At 47.6% G+C, this 23,678-nt stretch overlaps 2 protein-coding genes across 6 annotated transcripts in view; one reads left to right on the top strand and one right to left on the bottom strand.

The window, feature by feature from the left end:
* Nucleotides 1–18,803, bottom strand: part of DNAH2 (dynein axonemal heavy chain 2) — a 1,666,550-nt gene extending 1,647,747 nt beyond the window's left edge. The window contains exon 1 of the mRNA XM_069218683.1: nt 18,698–18,803. The gene's annotated coding sequence lies outside the window, so the exon portion shown is untranslated. The remainder of the gene's footprint in view (nt 1–18,697) is intronic.
* Nucleotides 18,804–18,842: 39 nt separating this feature from the next.
* LOC138268728 (T-complex protein 1 subunit theta-like) overlaps nt 18,843–23,678 on the top strand; it is an 88,307-nt gene continuing 83,471 nt past the window's right edge. Inside the window, exon 1 of one of the 5 annotated variants that reach the window (XM_069218682.1) lies at nt 18,843–18,945. The gene's annotated coding sequence lies outside the window, so the exon portion shown is untranslated. Of the gene's footprint in view, nt 19,048–23,678 lie in introns of all 5 variants that reach the window. The other 4 variants (XM_069218678.1, XM_069218681.1, XM_069218679.1 and 1 more) reach the window with 4 other exon arrangements.

The raw sequence follows: 23,678 nt of genomic DNA, 5'->3' as shown, positions 1-23,678 counted from the left end.
TGCTTGCTCCTGTGAGGCATTTCAAACCTTTTTCACATATGTTCAAGGCTATGCACAAGCTTAGAGCTGGCAGGTACTAATTAGCCAGTTGATAGCTCAGGCAGGTAAAGAGTAACTTTCTAAAAGTTACTTTTCCTTAATGTTTATTTTAGAAACACCGACTTCACCACTGAATTGGATTTTTAATAACTATTAAAAATAGTTGTTGAATTATTTTTCTAGGTGTCCCATTTCCGAGGTACAGCATTAGTATTTAATTCTGTGCTATGGGTTTCTATATAGGACAGCTGGGCCTCCCACAGTAAAAACAGTTTTGAAGGCCTTGTCAATGTAGAGACATGGTAATATTAATTTTCTACATATTCAACTTTTCTTTAACTGTTTTTAATATTTACTTCATCACAAGGGCATAGTTTGTCACACAAAGTATCAATGGCACACAAATCAAGCACACTCAGGTGCTCATTCCGACTTCGGTGGTAACTGAACCACCACGCCGGTGGCAGTCTTTTGACCACCGCAGGGTGGCGGTGCAGACCGCCAAATAACAAGTGTGGCAGTTTGGCCTGTGCCAAACCGCCATTTCCCCATTGCTACCGCCAGGGCAATTGGACCCGCCGGGCCGGTGACGAGCATCTCCGACCTGGCGGGCCACCCAATACCGCAGGCGGTATTCTGAGTCCCCGTTCCGCAAGGGATTCCGTGGCAGGAGTACTGCCGCAAAATCCCTGGCGGAAAGGCTACTGGCAACGGAAATTTCCATTCCTGTTGCCAATAGATGACCCCCCCCACTCCGAGTAGTGGCCTCCCTACCTCCACACTAGACCTCTCCTCACCCCTTACCCCACCCAATAGAGACCCCCCCACTCCTGATCCCAATACTGAACCCCACCCCCAAATACACACATGCACACCCTGACATACACACAACACCCTTACACGCATGTGCACACACACACACACATCACCACAATTAAACACAGACAAACACACACACAAACACTCCCCTCCCACCCCCATGTATTACACGCATACACACACTCACACACACCCATTCACAAACCCCACCCCTTCCCCTTGCGGAGGACACTTACCTCGTCTGACGAGGTGTCATCCCGGAGGGGACGGGACCCGGCTCTCCAACCGCCGGCCACGCACCGCCATCAGGACACCACCAGGTCGTATTACAGGTCGTAATACAGCGGGCGGAGCACTTTTGGCGGGGTGGGGCGGGCGGTGGGACCGCCCCTGCACCGCCGACCACCAGCACGAATACTGGAGGATTTCCATTCAAACTGAGGCGGACGTCCTTCAGTACTTGGAATATGGCGGTCAGAGGACCACCAGCACTGGCAGTCCTCTGGCGTCCATGACTTCGGCGGTCTCACCAGAAGACCGCCGAAGTTGGAATGAGCACCTCAGTATTGTAGACAGTACTTTCCACTCATGTTGAAAATGGAACATCCCGCCAGGCCTCCCCAACTTTCATGTCAGTGTCCATCGATCAACCCGATTAAATCATGTGGGCCTACTCAGAGACTGTGAGGAATCATTCACTTGAGCAATCTTTGTCTTGCAATTTATACCATTATAGGACCTCAAGCCTCTCCATAGCTTTTTAAGATTGTTTGTGGCAACCGCTCCCCTCAGACCAACACCTGTTTTATAGGCAGGTGAATGTTGCATGGAAACCTCAAGATCATGAACTGATGATTACTTGTACTGAGAAATCTCAGACCGCTTGCAATTCGGCTGAATTCTTAATCCAGTCATTTTGGTTCATGGGGCATGCCCAGATTGTATGAAAGATTAATCACTTGTGGAATTGCATCACATGCATAATGGAGATTGTACCCTTTCCATTTTGTACAATCTGGTTCAATTATGGATTCTATAAAGTATTTTCAGTTGCAATACTTGAAGTTGAGCCTTAAGAACAACTTCCCATGGGTGCATCGATACTGCTGCCTGATCGATGTCCTCTTATGGGCCTGGGCTTCTCCCATGGTACCCTAAATTTCTGTTAATTGTCTGGTTTGTTGTTGATAAGAATTTGATACATGGAGAAAAAGGATTTGCCCATAATTCATTCCTTTAGTATCCTGCTTTCCAGCAAGGTACAGTCAGGTAGGTCTTTCCAATTCTGCCTCTCTGCCCTTTGATTGTGCCAAAGCTGCAGGTATCTCTGATTGGGTCTTCAAAAGGCCTTATGGTATAGTTGTGATTTATGACTCCCAGTTTTTAAATAATCACAAGGTCCCACTTTTTGAACCTTGTTAATCTCCCTATTTCCTGTAGTCTGTTCCATTGCTAGGGGTTTCCCCTATGAACGTATCTTGACCTCCCATGCATGTCAGCGCCTTATCACAAGTTGTCAAGTGTCACTTCCCAAATATCTGAAATCTGCTGTGGACATGTGAAGACCGTGGGGGACACCCCTCACAGCTGACCAATCCCCTGGTTGGTACAAAGTCTTTATCTCCCAAATTAATCTGTATTCTGCATCAATCAATCAGTAGTTGTGTAGAACACTAATTGTCACCGGGGAGGGTATACAAGGAGCTGGCATGGTCCAGCTGATTAGCCTAACAGACAGGTCTTCAAAGACTTTCAGAACGCAGAAAGATATCTCTTGAAGTTTAAGAAGACCCACACAAAGTTGATTCGGGGTCAGGGAGGTACAGTAAAATATCATTTGCATAAGCAAAATTTTCTTAGGTTTCCCCATGGCCTCAGGTAATCCCACATCACCTCTTACTTTTATCTAGCATGCCAAAGGCTCAATGTAGAGAGCAAATATTGGGGGTAGAGGGGCCATCCCTGCTGGGTGCTGCATGAAAGCCGAAAAGTTTCAGAAGGTACTCAGTTTACTCTTACCACTGTAAAGCAGGCCATCAACTGTTGAAGGTTTGGGCCAAATCCAAAGGTTTCAAGGAGCTGAAAAAGGTAGGTCCATTTGAGCGAATCAAAGCCTTTTCTGCATGAAGCTTTGTAATAACCAGCAGTATCTGTGTATCTTTTATGTTGTTTAACCAGATATTCGGTCTTCTCAGATTAAGTCGAGTGGAGACCTCCGAGGCATGAATCCTGTCTGGTCACCATGGACCAATGGGGTGATGACCTTCACAGTGTACAAGTCCATAATTTTTGCTTGGAGGATGTTGGTGTTTAGAAGGGAAATTGGTCTGTAAGAAGTGCAGGCATTTTAGGTTTCTCTTTCTCTGGCATTACTGTGAAGGTTGCATGCTAGAGATTGGGTGCTAGGTCCCCAGTCTCTCTGGCCCTCTAGAGCACAGTAAGCAGGTGGAGATCCTGCATTGATGCGTGCCTTTTATGGAATGCCACCAAGATTGCTTTAGGCCCGAGGTCTTCCGGATCTTCATTTGAGTTATCAACTCCAAGAGTTCTATTAATGTAACTTCTTGTTCAAGAAACTGTCTGTTATCCACGTCATTTATGGACATCTTCAATACTCCCAGAAAGGTCCTAATGTTCTCTGTGGTGCTTGTCGCCTTGATACGTATAATTAACTATAGTACTGTGCAAACGTAAGTGCTATGGCTTGATCTTCACAAACTACTACCCCATCATTGTGAGTGAGTTCCCCTACCCTTCGGCCACCTTCTTCTCTTTTGCTCAGCCAGGCTAAGAGGCAGCTTGCCCTGTCTCACTTCATATAGTCTGTGCTACATAGCGTGAAAGTGTTGTTTAGCCACCTCATCTGTCAATGCATGGTAGTACCCCTCAAAACCTCTGGAAGCCGAAGATTGGCCTGTGATCTAGAATCAATATAAGTATTTTCCTGTATCAACATCCCTCTTTTTATGTTTATTATATGATGAGTCTTCTTTTTAAGTTTTTGGTCACATGTTTTCCCCGTCTTTTAGGACAGCTTTGTATACCTCCAAGAGTTTTCAGTGAATCCACCAATTTTATGTTTTCTAAAAGTTATACTTTGGTGACTGGCTGAAGTGCCTTCACAACCTCTCTATCCTGGAGCTCCCAGTTGAGCAGCCCACAGTTACACCAACAGGAACTGTTCCATTCCCCCAGTGATCTGTAAAGGACAATGAGCTGAGATCCCCATTGATAGATAATCCAGCCTTAGGAGATTGGGGTTCTCACGTATCGGGACTAACACATAATTGAGTTGTGAAAAAGTCTTCTGTACCTCCCAAAAAAAGGAGTACTGCCTACTTGTTGGATACTTTGTACTTAATGCATTTGCCAGACAAAAGGATGAGCACATGGCCCAACCTGATAGGTCCACCAAAGGGCCCTGAGGCAAGGGTCGACTTGTCTAGGGCTCTGTCCATCATGTCAGGGCCCTTTAGAATCTGGCATAATTTATCAAGGACCATATGCTGCAGTGTGGAGGTGCATACACATGTAACACAAAGATGGATCTCCTACCCCACGTACACCATATCTCCACATTTCTGCCACTTGGGTTGAGCAATGTCTGGTCAATTAGTAATCACTAGGTTTTCTGTGCTAGCCCTAGCTACTCCTCTGGGCCCACTTATGAGACCGGATTGTGCCAAGATTACATACTGCCGTCTTTTGAGACATTTGCAGTAGTTGCCCCCTAAGTCAGTTTCATGCCAGAGGACTACACCTGGCCCTTGTCTACATAGATTTTGGGACACCACTCTCCTTTTGAGATTATTAAGTAGTCCATTGACATTCCGACCAAAGATTTTAAGTTCCTGCATAAGTTGGGGAGAAACTAGGTTGTGGTGTTGAATGGATGCAATCTGAACTGAGCTTGACATGTGCCCTTCTGTCCCTGCCCCGCTTTAATGTGTAACATCCATGTGACATTGTGAAGATAATCATCAATATTTTAATAGTTTTCCTAACCCCTCCTTAACCCTCCTTTCCCATTCTTCCATTTTGCAGGTCTAAAATACATGTGCACCCAATTGTGGAAAAATCTGTTGATCCTTCACCCCCTCAATATTCAAACTCATTATCCCTAATAAAGCCCCCCTCTCCCAATCCGTCAGTGTATAAAGGGTAATGTTTTTAAGTAGTGCTCAGAGTCAGCAAATCCACAGATTAACGTCCTAATGAACTTGTATTTGTCCTAGAGTGATGCATACTTCAGCTGGATGGCTGTTTGCAGAATCCATGCACTGAAGTATCTCTGTGGATCAGGATTTCATGCTCATAGACCATCACCTCCAGGCTGATGCCTTTACAGGTTGAGGAGGGACACAAAAGGTTGAAGAAGCATTACTTCCCCATCCCCTCCTGGGTCCCCAGCGTCCTTGTCTCCATTTGAGGGGAGTGAACACTTCCCCCGTCCTCTGCCTTGCTGCTGTGCGAATAGTCTCAACAGGTGTCATGTGAGGCTGGCTGTACATATTGAGTAGCCACGTGGGGGATCCTATCCTCCAGCCAATCCCACCCTACTCCTGTGATGTCAAAGAAGGAGGAATTATTTTCGAAGGAGACATGCAGATTAGCCTGCGAAAATGAATACATAGTCAAGTTGCATGGTGCAGATTTTTGCTTGACTGCCAAGAATGAACGCGCTATTTCTACTCCAGATTAGTGTAGCCTGGGAACAAATTTATTTTCCAATTTACCAACACTGTGCCTCTGGTTCGTGCTTCCTTTTAAAACATATCTCAGTCTAAATAGCTCAAAGAATGTGAGATGGTTCTTAGAGGAGCCCCGAGGCGGGGCTTAGCCACCAGGGCTTGCTGTGCACATTCTATGATGATGCACTGGGAAGATTTGTCTGCCACAATCCATGTTTTTAGTCAAGTCAGAAAGAAATGTACCACCAACGCGCTCTCTGCTCCTTCATGCACCCCAACTAAGTGCACATTATTTCTGCTAGTCTTCTCTTCTGTGTCATACAATTTTGTCTTCAACGTGTTTAGTGATTTCTGCAAGGGAGCACAGTTCTGTTTGCAAGGTTTTTGATTTATTTTCTATGCCTGAAGAACAAGTTACTTACCTTCGGTAAAGCCTTTTCTGGTGGATACACTAGCTACCTGTGGATTCCTCACTCATTTAATTTTCCCCCAATGCTCCAGCATCCGACGGAAATGTTCTCCTAGCTTCAGCACATTGACGAGGATGTCACAATTGCCCGACTCCCACGCGACGCCGTCTGATGTCATACAGGCAATAAGAGGTCCTCGCCGGCGTGCTGACGTCAGTTATCAACATTTTTACGTGCATTTGAGGCGAACAGGTAAATATCAACAAAACATATCTGATACGAACACATCAAATAAATCTTATACCATAATATTTCATTAAATCAAATAGAAAAACATTCATATAAATATGTATATACATAAATATATACATATAAAACAATATGCAAATATCCAATAATAAATATATACACATATATAGATATATATATATATAAAAACTCATGCATGTACAACATCTGCATCAGTATAAACATATCAACAATACACAGGTGCTCACCCAAGGAAATCTTGGTAAGACCAGACAGGCAACGGGGAGGCGGGTGGGACCGTGAGGAATCCACAGGTAGCTAGTGTATCCACCAGAAAAGGCGTTACCGAAGGTAAGTAACTTGTTCTTCTGATGGATACAACTACCTGTGAATTCCTCACTCATTGAATAGAGTCCCACAGCAGTACCGCACTCGGTGGAGGGTGCCTGAATGGTCAGACCAAGAAATTCTGCAGCAGCAGCACCGACCGTGCAAAATGGCCATCCCTCCTCACCTCCGAATCCAAGCAATAGTGCTTCGCAAAAGTGTGGAGGGATGCCCAAGTTGCGGCCTTGCAGATGGCAACCTCAGGAACACCTCTAGCCAGGGCCGAAGAGGCCGACTTAGCTCTGGTGGAATGAGCTCTTATTCCAACAGGGGGTTCCTTCTTTGCCAAAGAGTAACACAGCTTAATGCAAAGAATGACCCACCTGGAGAGTGTTCTCTTGTGGACTGCCTTTCCTTTCCTCTTTCCCACGTACCCGATGAAAAGCTGATCTTCCGATCTGAACTCCCTCGTCCTGTCTACGAAGAAGCTCAGTGCTCTTCTCGGGTCCAGACGATGCAGTCTTTCTTCCTCTTTCGAAGGGTGAGGATAAAAAGAGGAGAGTGTAATAGACGGACCCATATGGAAGGGTGAAACAACCTTCGGCAAGAAAGCAGCCTTGGTCCTCAACACCACCTTATCCCCATAAAAGGATGGGTGTATGGAGGCTTACCAGAAAGAGCCTGTAGCTCACTCACCCTTCTAGATGAAGTAATGGCAACAAGGAAAACAGTTTTTAGAACCAACAGCCTTAAGGGGCAAGAATGCATCATCTCAAACGGTGAGCCCATAAGAAATGTTAAAACTAGGTTCAAATCCCACTGAGGCATAATGAAAGGAGTGGGAGGATATCTATTAGTCAGGCCCTTTATGAACCTCAAAACTATTGGGGATTTAAATAAAGAGGGTTGGTCGGGCAGACACAGAAAGGCTGACAGAGCCGACAAGTAGCCCTTAACTGTCGCAACTGCACAACCCCTCTGTGCCAAGGATAACGCAAAAGACAAAATGTCCGATAAGTGGGCACGTAAAGGATCACTTTGCTTCTCTCCACACCAATTCACAAATTTAGCCCACCTGCTAGCGTAGATAGATTTGGTGGAGTGTCGCCTGGCCCATAAAATAACATCCACCACCTCGGGTGGGAAAGAAAAGGAACTCAAGTTGCCTCGTTCAATCTCCAGGCATGAAGGTGCAGGCTCTGGAGGTGGGGGGTGTAAAACCTGCCCCTGCGATTGTGAGAGGAGGTCTGCCCTGTGAGGGAGACGGAGCGGGGGCACAGTGAGAGTTGGAGAAGATCTGAATACCACACCCTTCTTGGCCAATCCGGAGCTATTAAGATGACTTGGGCCTGGTCTTGGCGAATTTTCCTCAGAACCCGAGGAATCAAGGGTATGGGGGGGGAAATGCATAAAGCAACTGGCCGTACCAGGACACCTGAAACGCGTCCCCCAACGTTCCTTGCACCGGATACTGGAGGCTGCAGAACAACGGACAGTGCGCGTTCTCCTGAGTTGCAAACAGATCTACCCAAGGGAATCCCCACATCTGGAAGATGTACAGGGTTAGATCTGGATGAAGACGCCACTCGTGATCGGTCGAGATGTGCCGACTGAGACTATCTGCACGCACGCTCAAGACTCCGGCCAGATGGTTTGCTCCCAAGCAAATGCGATGGTCCCTTGCCCAGGACCATAGCCGAAGAGCTTCTCTGCAGAGAAGGTACGACCCTACTCTTCCCTGCTTGTTGATGTACCACATCCCTGTAGTGTTGTCCGTCAGGACTTGGACTGACGGACCGCGAAGGGAAGGGAGGAATGCTTTGAGAGCCAGGCGTATCGCCCGCAATTCCAACAGATTTATGTGAAACATCTGTTCCACTGGAGACCAATGACCTTTGACCTTTGACCTCCAGGTCCCCCAGATGAGCTCCCCACCCTAGAGTGGAAGCATCCGTTATCACTGTGGCCACTGGAGGAGGCAGCGAGAACGGCCTTCCTTGGGAAAGGTTGCCGTCCGCAGCCCACCATCGAAGATCCGCTGCAGCGTCTCTGGAAATCTTTACCGATTCCTCGAGATCCCCTTTGTGTTCAAACCACTGCCTTCGGAGACACCACTGAAGAGCCCTCATGTGCCAGCGTGCATGAGTGACCAACAGAATGCAAGAAGCAAACAGACCGAGCAGACGAAGGACCTTGAGGACTGGAATGACCGCTCCACTTTGAAACATTGGAACCAACGCCTGAATGTCCTGAATCCGCTGGGGCAGAAGAAAGGCACGATTCAATGTAGTGTCCAGTACTGCCCCTATGAACAGGAGACGTTGAGAGGGCTCCAGGTGAGATTTGGGCACGTTCACCGAAAAGCCCAGATCGAACAACAACTGGGTTGTCGACTGCAGGTGACGCAGCACGAGCTCCGGAGACTTGGCCTTGATCAACCAATCGTCTAGGTAAGGGAATATTGCTATCCCCTTCCTCCTGAGCTCTGCCGCAACCACCGCCATCACCTTCGTGAAGATTCGAGGTGCTGAAGTAAGACCAAACAGAAGGACCGCAAACTGATAGTGTTACGATCCCACCACAAACCAGAGATACTTCCTGTGCGACTTGAGTATCGGGATATGAAAGTATGTATCCTGCAAGTCGACAGACACCATCCAATCTCCTTCGTTCAACGCCAAAAGCACCTGTGCTAGGGTCAGCATCTTGAACTTTTCCTGTTTGAGGAACCAATTCAAAATCCTCAGGTCCAGGATTGGTCTCAACTGACCATCCTTCTTGGGGATCAGGAAATATCTTGAATAACAACCCTGACCCCTCTCCTGCTATGGAACCAACTCTACTGCACCTTTTGAAAGGAGGACTAGAACCTCCTGTTCTAACAACAGGAGATGTTCTTCCGAACAGAAGGATGGACGGGGCGGGATGGGGGGTGGAAACTCCCGAATGGGAAGGGAATAGCCTTTCCCCACAATACTGGTGACCCAGGAGTCCGATGTTATTGCCTTCCACATGTGGAGAAAGTACATTAACCTCCCCCCTACAGAGTAGTATGCAAGGGAATTAGTGGATGACTAAGGATGCTTTCCCTGCTGCACCCCTCCAGAGGAAGAGGCAAAGTGCTGCTGGGTGGCCCCTCTGGTTCAAACCCTCCCCCTCCCCCTATACGATCTGTAGGGGAGGGCAGCGGTGGCTTGCTGTTGAAACCTGCCCCGAAAGGAGGAGCCACGACCAAACCCCCTAAACCTTCTGAATGATCATGAAGAAACAGAGGAGGAGGCCTGCAAGCCCAAAGATTTTGCTGTGGCTCTACTTTCTTTAAACCTTTCAAGGGCAGAGTCCGCAGTTTATCCCCATCAAAGGGTAGATCAAGCAGGGACGACTGAACATCTGGAGAGAAACCTGAAGAACAAAGCCAGGCCTGTCTTCTCGTAGCAACAGTGGTGCCCATAGCCCTGGCCACAGAATCAGTTGTGTCCAGCCCTGACTGGATTACTTGGGTCGCCGCAGCCTGAGCATCCGACAAAAGGCCCAACACCTCCTGAGGTAATCCAGGATGAGATGTCTTGACCTCCTCCATAAGAGCGTAGATGTATCTGCCCAAGATACATGTGGCATTTGTGGACTTAAGGGCCATACTACAAGAAGAGAAAGTATTTTTTGAAGACTGGTTCATCTTTTTAGAATCTCTGTCCGAAGGAACACCCGGAAAGGAACCTGGAGCACACCGTAAGGAACATGAAGCTTGCACAACCAAGCTTTCTGGAGTCGGGTGCTTTGACAAAAAGCCTGGATCCGCAGGAGCCACACGATATCTACGGGCTACTGTCCTGTTAACAGCCGTAGATGTGACTGGCTTTTTCCAAATCTCCATAATTGGATCAAGGAGAGCCTCATTAAAAGGCAAAAGAGGTTCTGCAATAGCCGAGGCCGGATGTAGCACTTCTGTCAAAATGTTGGGTTTCGCCTCAGCCACTGGGAGGGGAAGGCCTAAAAAGTCAGCTGCTCCTCCTCTGTATATTCCCCAGGAGATGTCAAGTCCCACTCTGGGGAAGTGTCCAAGCCACTAGCAGTGTCCAAACCATGAAGATTTGCCAGAGGCTCCTCAATCGCACCCTCCTCCAAGGCCTGCCTGTTATATTCCTGTTCCTCAAGGAGGCGAAGAGCTAGCCTCCTAGAATGAAGCCTGGCCTCGATCCTTGGCATCGACAAGGTGTCCGCCGACGTCGATGACCTCACCTGACGCCGATCCTCTGATCCATCCGACGCCGGATCCATCGGCGCTGTGGGCTTTTTCGGCGCCGACTGAGGCAGAGGACGAGAGGGTGAAGAACCCTCCCGCACCGGGACAGCAGTCCTCAGAGTCGCACATCTTGTAGACGACGCCAAAGGAACCGGCGCTGAGCCAGCACCTCCCATTGGAAGGAAGGGCATGAAAGGTGTCAGTCATAAAGGAGCCGGAGCACCCATATCAAAAGCCAATGGCCCCAAAGGACCAGTTGGACCACCACCCGGAGCCATCTGTTGAAATATTGCAAACATCGCATTAAGAAATGCGGAACTATCAGCACCTGGCGCCGGGAACAATGGATATTGCGGAGCCTGCGCCCGAGATGATAACGGTGCCGGCCCAGGCATCTCAGATTGCGCAGGTGAAAACTCAGGATCCTGTTGAGGTACGACCTCGAAGACAGACGGCGGAGACGTCAGAGAAGTCGGAGAAGTGGGAGGCGTCTGTGGCTGAGGAGTGATGGTTGGACTAACCTCCCATGTCTTGCGGCGCCGAACCGAAGGCGACCTCGAGCGTGAACGCTCTCTACTCGAATGGCGTCGAGAATCACGACGGCGCAGGGAGGCACGGTGACGTCGATGAGATTTCGGTGATGAAGATCTGCGCCGGTGCCGCTTTTCCTTCTTTATGGACTTCGCCAAAAACAGCTTAGCCTCTCGTTCCTTCAATGCTATAGGATTCATGCGTTGACAGGATCCACATTTTTCCACTTCATGGTCGGAGCTCAGACACCACAAGCAATCCACATGTGGGTCTGTCACCGACATCTTGCCCCAGCACTCTCTACAAGGCTTAAAGCCCGACTTTCGTTGTGACATTTCGATAGATACAGTAACTGTAACTACACAGCAGAAACGGTTGCTCTCTCGAAGAATAACCGTTGCTCAAAGGCACGGAAAAAAAGGGAACTGACGTCAGAACGGCGGCGAGGACCTCTTATTGCCTGTATGACATATGACGGCGTCGCGTGGGAGTCGGGCAATTGTGACATCCTCGTCGACGTGCTGAAGCTAGGAGAAAATTTCCGTCGGATGCTGAATGGGGGAAAATTCAATGAGTGAGGAATCCACAGGTAGTTGTATCCATCAGAAAATAAGTATATCAGCCTCCATAATTCTCTCTGTTGTTTCTGCATATCTTGTCTTGTCAGAGAAACTTCTATTTTGATCCTGTCCATTTTACTCTCTAGCACTGACCTGGAATCCTTGGCTTGTAGGATCAGCCAGTGGACGGTGATTGGTCTTTGGCATCATAGTCCATGGGCATTTTCCCAGACTCTGCACTTTTGCTCTGCTGGGCACACCCTTGGGATCACTTGGTGGAGCTGAGCGGCAAGCATCCATACACCAATGTCTCCACGACCCCAGGAGAGTCCAGCATTGTGTGATTTGCTAATCGTTCCCTACTCTGTGCCCAGTTCATCTCTGCCATCCCCCATCTTGACTGGGGCTCAGCAGAAAGAGGAAGCTCTGGGCCCAGCCGCCATCAATTCTGTCTCTCCTACAATGAAAAGAAACTTCTCTCTTGCCAGTCGGTTGACAGAAAGGATTATCTCACCATCCCAGTATCAGATGGTAGGGGAACCAGGCGGAGCTATGCAGCAAGCAGTCCAGCGTTTTGGCGTCTAGGCCCCTGTGAGAAGGTAGCCTCTTTCTAGCCTTGTTACCCCCACTTTTGGCCTGTTTGTGAGTGTATGTCAGGGTGTTTGTCACTGTTTTCACTGTCTCACTGGGATCCTGATAGCCAGGCCTCAGTGCTCATAGTGAAAACACTATGTTTTCAGTATGTTTGTTATGTGTCACTGGGATCCTGCTGGTCAGGACCCCAGTGCTCATAGGTTTGTGGCCTATATGTATGTGTCACTGGGACCCTGTCACACAGGGCCCCAGTGCTCATAGGTGTGCATGTATATGTTCCCTGTGTGGTGCCTAACTGTCTCACTGAGGCTCTGCTAACAAGAACCTCAGTGGTTATGCTCTCTCATTACTTTTAAATTGTCACTAACAGGCTAGTGACCAATTTTACCAATTCACATTGGCTTACTGGAACACCCTTATAATTCCCTAGTATTTGGTACTGAGGTACCCAGGGTATTGGGGTTCCAGGAGATCCCTATGGGCTGCAGCATTTCTTTTGCCACCCATAGGGAGCTCTGACAATTCTTACACAGGCCTGCCACTGCAGCCTGAGTGAAATAACGTCCACGTTATTTCACAGCCATTTTACACTGCACTTAAGTAACTTATAAGTCACCTATATGTCTAACCTTTACCTGGTAAAGGTTAGGTGCAAAGTTACTTAGTGTGAGGGCACCCTGGCACTAGCCAAGGTGCCCCCACATTGTTCAGAGCCAATTCCCTGAACTTTGTGAGTGCGGGGACACCATTACACGCGTGCACTACATATAGGTCACTACCTATATGTAGCTTCACAATGGTAACTCCGAATATGGCCATGTAACATGTCTAAGATCATGGAATTGCCCCCTCTATGCCATCCTGGCATTGTTGGTACAATTCCATGATCCCAGTGGTCTGTAGCACAGACCCTGGTACTGCCAAACTGCCCTTCCTGGGGTTTCACTGCAGCTGCTGCTGCTGCCAACCCCTCAGACAGGCATCTGCCCTCCTGGGGTCCAGCCAGGCCTGGCACAGGATGGCAGAACAAAGAACTTCCTCTGAGAGAGGGTGTGACACCCTCTCCCTTTGGAAAATGGTGTGAAGGCAGGGGAGGAGTAGCCTCCCCCAGCCTCTGGAAATGCTTTGTTGGGCACAGAGGTGCCCAATTCTGCATAAGCCAGTCTACACCGGTTCAGGGACCCCTTAGCCCCTGCTCTGGCGCGAAACTGGACAAAGGAAAGGGGAGTGACCACTCCCCTGACCTGCACCTCCCCTGGGAGGTGTCCAGAGCTCCTCCAGTGTGCTCCAGACCTCTGCCATCTTGGAAACAGAGGTGCTGCTGGCACACTGGACTGCTCTGAGTGGCCAGTGCCACCAGGTGACGTCAGAGACTCCTTGTGATAGGCTCCTTCAGGTGTTGCTAGCCTATCCTCTCTCCTAGGTAGCCAAACCCTCTTTTCTGGCTATTTAGGGTCTCTGTCTCTGGGGAAACTTCAGATAACGAATGCAAGAGCTCATCCGAGTTCCTCTGCATCTCCCTCTTCACCTTCTGATAAGGAATCGACTGCTGACTGCGCTGGAAGCCTGCAAACCTGCAACATAGTAGCAAAGACGACTACTGCAACTCTGTAACGCTGATCCTGCCGCCTTCTCGACTGTTTTCCTGCTTGTGCATGCTGTGGGGGTAGCCTGCCTCCTCTCTGCACCAGAAGCTCCGAAGAAATCTCCCGTGGGTCGACGGAATCTTCCCCCTGCAACCGCAGGCACCAAAAAGCTGCATTACCGGTCCCTTGGGTCTCCTCTCAGCACGACGAGCGAGGTCCCTCGAATCCAGCGACTCTGTCCAAGTGACCCCCACAGTCCAGTGACTCTTCAGCCCAAGTTTGGTGGAGGTAAGTCCTTGCCTCACCTCGCTGGGCTGCATTGCTGGGAACCGCGACTTTGCAGCTACTCCGGCCCCTGTGCACTTCCGGCGGAAATCCTTTGTGCACAGCCAAGCCTGGGTCCACGGCACTCTAACCTGCATTGCACGACTTTCTAAGTTGGTCTCCGGCGACGTGGGACCCCTTTGTGCAACTTTGGCGAGCACCGTTTCACGCATCCTCGTAGTGCCTGTTTCTGGCACTTCTCCGGGTGCTACCTGCTTCAGTGAGGGCTCCTTGTCTTGCTCGACGTCCCCTCTCTCTTCAGGTCCAATTTGCGACCTCCTGGTCCCTCCTGGGCCCCAGCAGCGTCCAAAAACGCCAAACGCACGATTTGCGACTAGCAAGGCTTGTTGGCGTCCTTCCGGCGGGAAAACACTTCTGCACGACTCTCCAAGGCGAGAGGGATCCGTCCACCAAAGGGGAAGTCTCTAGCCCTTTTCGTTCCTGCAGAAACCTCAGCTTCTTCTGTCCAGTAGAAGCTTCTTTGCACCCGCAGCTGGCATTTCCTGGGCATCTGCCCATCTCCGACTTGCTTGTGACTTTTGGACTTGGTCCCCTTGTTCCACAGGTACCCTAGATTGGAAATCCACAGTTGTTGCATTGCTGGTTTGTGTCTTTCCTGCATTATTCCTCTAACACGACTTCTTTGTCCTTAGGGGAACTTTGGTGCACTTTGCACTCACTTTTCAGGGTCTTGGGGAGGGTTATTTTTCTAACTCTCACTATTTTCTAATAGTCCCAGCGACCCTCTACAAGGTCACATAGGTTTGGGGTCCATTAGTGGTTCGCATTCCACTTTTGGAGTATATGGTTTGTGTTTCCCCATTGCATCCTATTGTAACTATACATTGTTTGCACTGTTTTCTAAGACTATACTGCATATTTTTGCTATTGTGTATATATATCTTGTGTATATTTCCAATCCTCTCACTGAGGGTACACTCTAAGATACTTTGGCATATTGTCATAAAAATAAAGTACCTTTATTTTTAGTATAACTGTGTATTGTGTTTTCTTATGATATTGTGCATATGACACTAAGTGGTACTGTAGTAGCTTCACACGTCTCCTAGTTCAGCCTAAGCTGCTCTGCTAAGCTACCATTATCTATCAGCCTAAGCTGCTAGACACCCTATACACTAATAAGGGATAACTGGGCCTGGTGCAAGGTGCAAGTACCCCTTGGTACTCACTACAAGCCAGTCCAGCCTCCTACAGCCCCACCCTCTTACATGTCCCACTTTTAAATACCATGCAGCATACCTTGTGCGCTACAAGGCTCAAGTAAGGGTGAATTACTAGTATTCTATCAAAAGGGTTTATTTTGACAGGTCAAAGTGCATATTTATACCACAACAGTAAGGCTACACATTTTAGGTCTGAATTAATGTTTGCACTGTCATTATAGTGGATGTCACAATAGATCCTGCAGTCCACTAGTGGCATTTTAACTTTGAGACTACAGGTGTACTTTTTAAACCATATACTAGGGACTTACAGGCAAGTTAAATGTGCCAACCAGCAATTAGCCAATGTAACGATAGTTAAAGGGGGAGCACAGGCACTTTACTAATGGTTAGTATGGTTAAAGTGCACAGAGTTTTAAAGTCAGCAAAAATATAAGGCCCATCAACAGCAAAAAATCTGGGGTAAACAGGCAGAAAAGCAGGATTTCCTACAGTTCTCTACTCTTAGCACTCTTCAGCATTTAAAATCATCAATAGAGATGGTTGATATTAGGAGGAATGAGGCCCATTACATCCTTGTGCATACCCACATGCATGTGTTTCTGGTGTGTGCAGTGTGATATATATGTATTCTGTGGAATTGTACAAGCGTTAGTATGTGCGGGTCTGTATATGCATCAGTCACTACATAGGTAGCAGTCTGTGTTGCTGTGAGAACATGTCCGGTGGTCTCAGCAGAGACAACTGTCAGTATGTATACTTAGTTACAATTATGTCATTGTATCAGTAAGTGTGCTGGTCTGTTTCTTCATGGATGTATGCAGGTGAGTAGCTCTATCCGCACACATGGAATATATGGATGAAAGTTAAGGGGCTTATTTGCAAGCCCCTGTGCGCCGCTGGAGCTTCCCTTTTATGACGATTCATCGGTCAACACTGCAGATCCGTATCTACAAGGCCACGTAAAGCCACCCTGTGTGACTTTTCATGGTCATGTAAATATGGAGCCAGACAACGCAACACAAGTCGCTCTGTGCCTTACTCTGCGATAGGGGGGTGTTCCATGGGCATTACGGTGGCTGTTCCCAAGTAACATCCAAGGGGATCTGACACAATCCCAGATTTACAAAAAGTTTGTAAACCAAACAATACATCAAAACCCTACGCCTTCCCAGGGAAGGTCTAACGGGGAGGAATATCTTTTTTTGCCTTTGTTTTTTCCTCTATGTGTGCTGCATTCTGAAGCACAAACAGAAAGAGGAAATCACCTACATTGATTGTTTTTGTGCAGGAGGTGGCCCGTTCCTGCACAAAAACAATCATTCCTAAAACGCAGACATCCTTGCACCATGGTGCAAGGGTGCCTGTGTTGGTGCATGGCAGCCCGTTGTGTGCCAGAGCAGGGGGAAAAGGACAGGAATGAGCCCTATATTTAAGATACAGTGCATTCCTGCCCTTTTCTTTTGACGCAGAACAATGCAGCAAAAAGGCTCGCTTCCTGTGCCAAACGTTTTTAAATGAGCCTCAAATGTCTGTGTGCAGGTACCATACAAAAACCAAACATACTTGGGCCCATATTAAAAAGAAAATGACGGAGCGCGACACTGCGCCAAAATTGGCAGTACCACGCTCCGTCATTTTCACAACGCAGGGATGCGCTGTATTTAATTGAATACAGCGAACCCCTGTGTTGTCCCCTGCGCTGGCGCTAAATTAAGCTGCCTGCGCCAACGCAGACATCCTTGCACCATTGTGCAAAGATGTCTGCGTTGAGGGGTTTGATTGTTTATGTGTGGGAAGGTGTCCCTTCCTGCACATAAACAATCACTAATGACGATGTGCCACTTCTGTGTGTGCTGCATTCTGCACAGACACAGAAGGGCCAATGCGTCCTTTTGCGATGATTATTTATGTACAGGAAGAGCTATCTTCCTGCACATAAACAGTCATGTCTGGCATTTTGCTCTGTCTATGCATGCTGCAGAATGCAGCACGCATAGAAAAAGTAAAAAATTTGGAGGAATAAAAGTATTCCTGCTCGTTGTGCCTCGGCGTTAGATTTTGGCGCTGCCTTAGGTTTATAAAATCTCGTAAATCTGAGGCAGAGTCAGAATGTAATGGGTGTTGCTGTGGCACACTCACAGCACCACCCATTGCACGCCCCTTCCACGCAAAGAGCTGGATGTGAACGGGCTGTATTTACAAGGTGGGGTTAAGCCGCTAAAAGTGGAGCAGGGTATAGTGTCACCGGAGCGTCATTGAAAGTGCTGCTAGGGGCTCTTAAATATGCCCCTTGGTTTGCTAGTGTTTGTAATACGCATTTTTTTGTTTCGTTGATCCATTTAGTACTAGTTGAAGCTGTTATACAATATGCAGACTAATACGCTATTCTTATTGTCTCCTGATCAATGCACGGATTAGGTTTGCTTTTTGGGGTGCTGTGGGAAGAGGTAGAATTTTGTGAAGGAGTAAGGGTTAGTTACGCGGTCTCTTGGTAACGGTTATGGATGGGATGAAAGGCGTATATCGATTGCTCCTACCCTGTTTGGCATTAAAAAGTTTGAAAACCACTGACTCGTAGTCTGAGCTCAGAAGTTGGGGATTAGAGAATGAAACTATAACTGCGCCCTGTCATAGTCTTCCCACTTCCACTGTGTATCCGCGCATGCAAAGTGTCTCCACAGGTTGAAAGTGTCCTGCGAACTAATATGGAAATTTGGCCACTCTAATTTAATCCTTTTTCTGTTCCTGCACCTTCTGACGTAACACAAAATGATACGAGGGGGTTGGTTTTTCGTGGGGTGTGTAATGAGGAACTCTGACACCCCCAATCTCACATATATTCAACCACAACCCGACAGCAAGGGACACCGACAACCCCAATACCACATATGTTCATAGCCCCCTCCCCAGCAGGGACGTCAGGGGACCGTGTTACGCCCCTGTCCAGGCTGCCCCTACACATTACCCTGTCGGACTCTATACCCCACAAGCACCGTACGTAACACTTGAGCACGGTACCTGTGTGGCCTCAAAGTCTTTCGTCGTCTTACTTTTATACCCAGTACCACTTCCATTCACAATTAGCAAAAGCAACTTGCTTAACACCTTCACCCCAACCCAGGAACACCCCGCCTCACCTCTAGGCCGGGGGTCTCGCCCCTGCCTCTTCCTGTCACAGTTTGGCCCCTCACTGGTCTCCTCACTCGCTCTGTCCCACGCACCTGACAAACAAGCTGCAGGACGCGGCCCGCCGTCTCCAAGGCAACGGGGTGCGCGCACGGCCCGACGTCACAGAGCTCGCGCCGCCGCGACTCCTAGCCTCAAACGAGGGAGCGCAGCGCGCGCGAAAGTTGCGGCTCCTAACGGCCTACGCAGCCCAGCACCTGTAGGCAACATTCCCTGGTTCTAAAGTTGCCGGCGCGTGGGATGATGAGCGCGTGCTAGGGTGACCGCCTGCGGCTCTGGCAATGCGAGGTTTGGAAGTCAGGTTGGCGCGCGCGTTCGTTTAAACTCACCCGTCGCTCTGTGGAGGCACTGGTGCCATGATCGGTGGGCAGAAACCCGAAGGGGAAGAGCTGGCGACAAACGAGGTCGTTTGGCTCGAGAAGGGTCTGCTTGTTTCTGTGAGCTTCGGCGAGGATGTGGCGGCGCTGCCAGGGTTGTCGACTTTTCAACGAGATTTATTTATGTATATTTTTATATAGCGCGGGCATTACGCAGAGGTGCCAGAGTTCTTTACAATAAGCGTAGAGCGTTACATGAGAAATTCAGAGTAACCTGGTAGTAGGTGGCAGTACGTATGCCTACTACGGTTACTTACGGCGACAGTTACCTATATACAAATTACAGATTACATATTTAGAAAAGTAAAAGCGATCAAAATTACACAAATACAGATTATGTATTTGCAGAATTAAAACAGAAAGGTCGTTATGGCTCTTGAGAGTAACATGTAAATCAGGTTCACGACATTAAGCGTGAGGGTGCAGGCCTGATGGGGAGCTTGACACCGACTGTGACTGAGAAAAATGTCTTTGGAGGATAAGAGTTTTAAGGTATGTTTTGAAGATCCCGAAAAAGGTGGTGGTGCGATAGTTTGGAGGTAGCGAGTTCCAAATTCTAGTTGCATTACCTTCAGGGGCGACTCCTTTGCAATGGCGAAGGAGTGTCGCCCTACTGGCTGAGCCAGCAGCTGAAAAATAAAACTATATTTTACTGTCGTTTCAATTTTCAGCTGCTGGCTCAGCCACCATGCGCAGGGAGGGGTGGAGCTGGGCCCTGGGTGGGTGGGTGGGGGGGTGGGGGGGGGGGCGGAAGGAGGAGTGAAGTGAGCGCACTAAGTGCGCATGTCAGTTTGGCTGTCCGTCTTAGGCCAGCCAAACTCACATGCGCACTTAGGTTTCCTCAAACTGGCTGTGTTGCCTAGCCAGGATAGAGAAACAGCGGACTCCAGTCCACTGTTTGAGCAGCAGATCAATAAGCTTAGATCAATCCTGATGCTGCTCTCATACTATGCATAGCATGAGAGTAACACCAGGATCCATGGGGGAGCCTTTGCTGATATCCCAGGGACTGCTGGGACACCAACACCATCGGAAGAGGAATGAGGTAGGCGGTGGTGGCATTAACAGGTATGTTTTTTTTTTTTTTTTTTTAAATAGTATTTTTAAAATTATTTTATCCCCCACCCACTCCTCCCCTTCAGAGTTGTGGCAGCTGTCACTGACTTCCTTAGAAAGATTGTGTCATAAGTCTTTCCCTTTTGGAAGTTGAAGGTTCGAGCAGCAGATTTTCAGCATTTTGTGAAGGTCTAGAGCCATTTGTGGCGGCTGGTGGATTATTATAGTGATGGGGCCCAAAACCACTTTCCAGCACTCTGCCTCGGGCCTAGATTCCTCCCCCCACCAACCCCTGCTCCCCCTCCAGAGACGGACGTTTACCTCACACACAAGCAGACATGCATATATCCAAACACAATTGCAGGTACACACACAAAGGAATTTACACATACATACACATGCACTTCTTCGCATACAAACACATACTTGCACTCTTAAACAAGACAACTTACCCGGACAGCCCCCAATTTCCGACTCCCATCTGTGTACCACAGCCAAAGGCATACCCATAAGCTTCCACCCAATCAGAAGCTGGAATAAGGTTAAAAGTGCAGCTGTAGACCTTTTTCTCTATTCCAGCTTCTGTTTGGACAAGAGGGTGTGTGATAAACATGCCCTGAAGCTCCATTATCTGACTTGCTGCACTGCATGATGCTAGTACAGCGTGTCAGATATGTATTGTGTATGTGTGAGGCCTTGGTTGTAACAGCTCCTGCCTGACATGTGCAGTACATCTTGTGGAGCCCTCTTCTGCTGAGAAGGTAATACTGCAGCTTTTACATGCAGACAAACGATCAGCAAGATTGTTTGCTTTCATATAAAATCTGTAATATGCCAAGCAGTGGTGCAGAGGGAGGCAGTGGGTCTGCGCCCTCTAGGGGCATCTGCTGCTGACAGCCCCGTGATATCTTGAGTTTTTTGCTAGCTAGCGATGGGTGGAAGTGTGTATGGCTTTGTGGGTGATAGAAGAAGTATTGTATACATGGTCCTAGCTTCAATAGGAAGCCAACAGAGAGTTATCAGGATAAGTGTGAGATGGTCATTTCTTTTGGCCTCATAGAAGAAACACACAGTTGAGAGGAGATGGATTTTAAAGGAGATGGGTGGGTCTTGGGAAGGCCCACACTAGGGAATTCCAGTAGTCCAGTCTGGAGAGTACCAAAGATTGGACAAAGTTTGAGAGCGTCAGCTCAACATCCTGTGATTTTGGGCAAATCACTTAATTTCCCTGTGCCTAAATAAAAATGAATGTTACCTTGTATACTGCAACTAGTGCTCATGTAAAGCGCTCCAATAGCTTAGAGTCACATTTGCACTATGTAAAAGTTAAAAAATAAACAATACTCAAAGCACAGGTAGAGAAAAGAGGCAGGTGCCAAGGCTTAACAATGGGTCCAGCCAGCTGTCTGTAGAACAGAAATTCGTATTTTAATTGATTTACTGGAACCCATGCATCTGTTTTTGACTACATATTGCCATATAAATAATCAGACACCACCATGTACATTTGTGTAAAGTTTTAAATCAGGTTTGCTTTGTCTCCTGAGCTAAAACTGTGTTCCTGGGTGTAGCCCCATTTTAGACTGAAAATCTATTTCACGCTTGCCATCATTTTCAAAGTGTGAAAGTTTGAAAAAAAATCAGGGAAATGTATTTCCCCAATAACACATAATGAAGCAGAGGCAATTTCAGGTGGGAGATACCCAAAATAAAGCCATTTATGGTTTAAAAAAAAAAAAACACAAGTCTTGCGCCTTGATTGGGTCTTTTGGCATGTATTTCATGCTTTCATATCCATTTCATATTAAAATAGTTCAGATTTTGAAATTCTGGAATGACTGTGAGCTAGTTCTTGAATAAGGTATTGTGTAGAAGTCTGCATATTCCTTTTACATGGCAATTCTGCTTGTGTTTGCTTTGATGAACGTGTTGGTTTAGGCAATTCTAAAACACTAGTTCATTCTTCTATTTGGTGTTTTAAGTTTATAATTCAAATGTGAAAATGCCACTTTCCCTGAGTATTTAGTAATATGTGTGATATTGAAATACTACCCTTCTTAGTTGGTGGTAACCATGTATGTGTCTGATGCTCCTCACATAGTCTACCCATGTCCCTCACACTGTACATTTGTATAGACAGGTCACAGCTCTCAATTCAGACAGGAGGCCTTAAAGCACGGGACTGCGCAGCAGAAAAGGGCACAACATACTAGGCACTACAGGGATTAAGCTTGTATGTGCCACCTTCCTCTTTTATTGTCTTGGGATATATGGGTCACTGGTAGCACACCAGACTCTTGATTTTTAAGACAGAAATAGCCTAATTTTAGCCTTTTCTGCCGTAAAACACCCTTCACTTACACATGCACCAAGCACCTCAGAATGTCAGCACATTGGCTAAAGCTCTAGTAACAGTGTCTATCGGGCCGGAGATCCTCGCTTAAGCTGTCTTTCACAAGCTCCTCACGTAGCCCTCCATGTCCACTAAGCCACCTCACTGCTGATTAACCCAGAGCGCCGCACACAACTGGTCCATGTGCCTCAAGCTCCTTACAATGCTTGCATCAGGGACTGTGCAGGCAATTTACAGCTTTAAAGTTTAGGCCCTTTGTGAATCAGCAGATTAATATCAGAAGGGATCATAATGTGTGGCCTGTGCAAGGTTACATGAAATAGCAACAGAGCAGGTCCTGGAGGGGCCCTGCACTGTGAGTATTGGAAGTGTAGGTACTCACTATTCTGGATAATCTGCTGCTAATGAGAAGTGTTAGTACTTTACAAATGGTAGTATTCCATTTCTGCTGAGAAGTTCTAGTACTTTCCTTACAAAAGTAAAATAAGCTCAGGTACTCAAAACCTGATAGTAACTACTGAATAAAGCACTGATAGGAACAGTCCTCTTATGTTACATGTAAGATCAAGACTGGGTCCTGTATTGTTAACACACTGAGGCAGCGGAGAGGGAGAGTTCCTTAAGTCCATGCATTCTGGAGAGACTCAGGCTTGTCTATTGTTCTCTGGACTAGATCAGAGATCTACTTTACCATTGTTTCTGAGAAGGATCTTCCTCCTATTGTACTTTTCTGGATCTTGGGGATGGCTACAAGGGCAAGCTGGGAGGAACAGAGACATCTGCTGGGTATGTAGAAGGTGGGACGGTGGTTGAGGTATGCCAGTCCTATGTTGTGCAGTGCCTTGTAGGTGTGGTTCAGGAGTTTGTATGTGATGCCCTTGTTGACTGGGAGCCAGTGTAGGTCTCTGAGTTGGGAGGAGATGCAGATGTGTCGGGAGGTAACAAATATGAACCAATAGACTTCGTTTGTGTGCTTCAGGACTTACAGTATGAGGTTTGCTACCATTTGCAGGGATATACCAGAAGTTATGAGCCTCTCTTGATCTTACTGCCCTCAGTAGATCCTGCCACCTGCTGTATTCCTTCTCGAGCTTCCTCTTTCTCAGAAATGTTTTGTAATATTTCCTGTTTTCTATTATGTCCCCT

This window comes from Pleurodeles waltl, chromosome 12 (genome assembly GCF_031143425.1).
Source record: "Pleurodeles waltl isolate 20211129_DDA chromosome 12, aPleWal1.hap1.20221129, whole genome shotgun sequence".
Taxonomy (NCBI): Eukaryota; Metazoa; Chordata; class Amphibia; order Caudata; family Salamandridae; genus Pleurodeles; species Pleurodeles waltl.
Note: the sequence above shows the minus strand (reverse complement) of the source record. Positions and strands in the feature narration are given on the sequence as shown.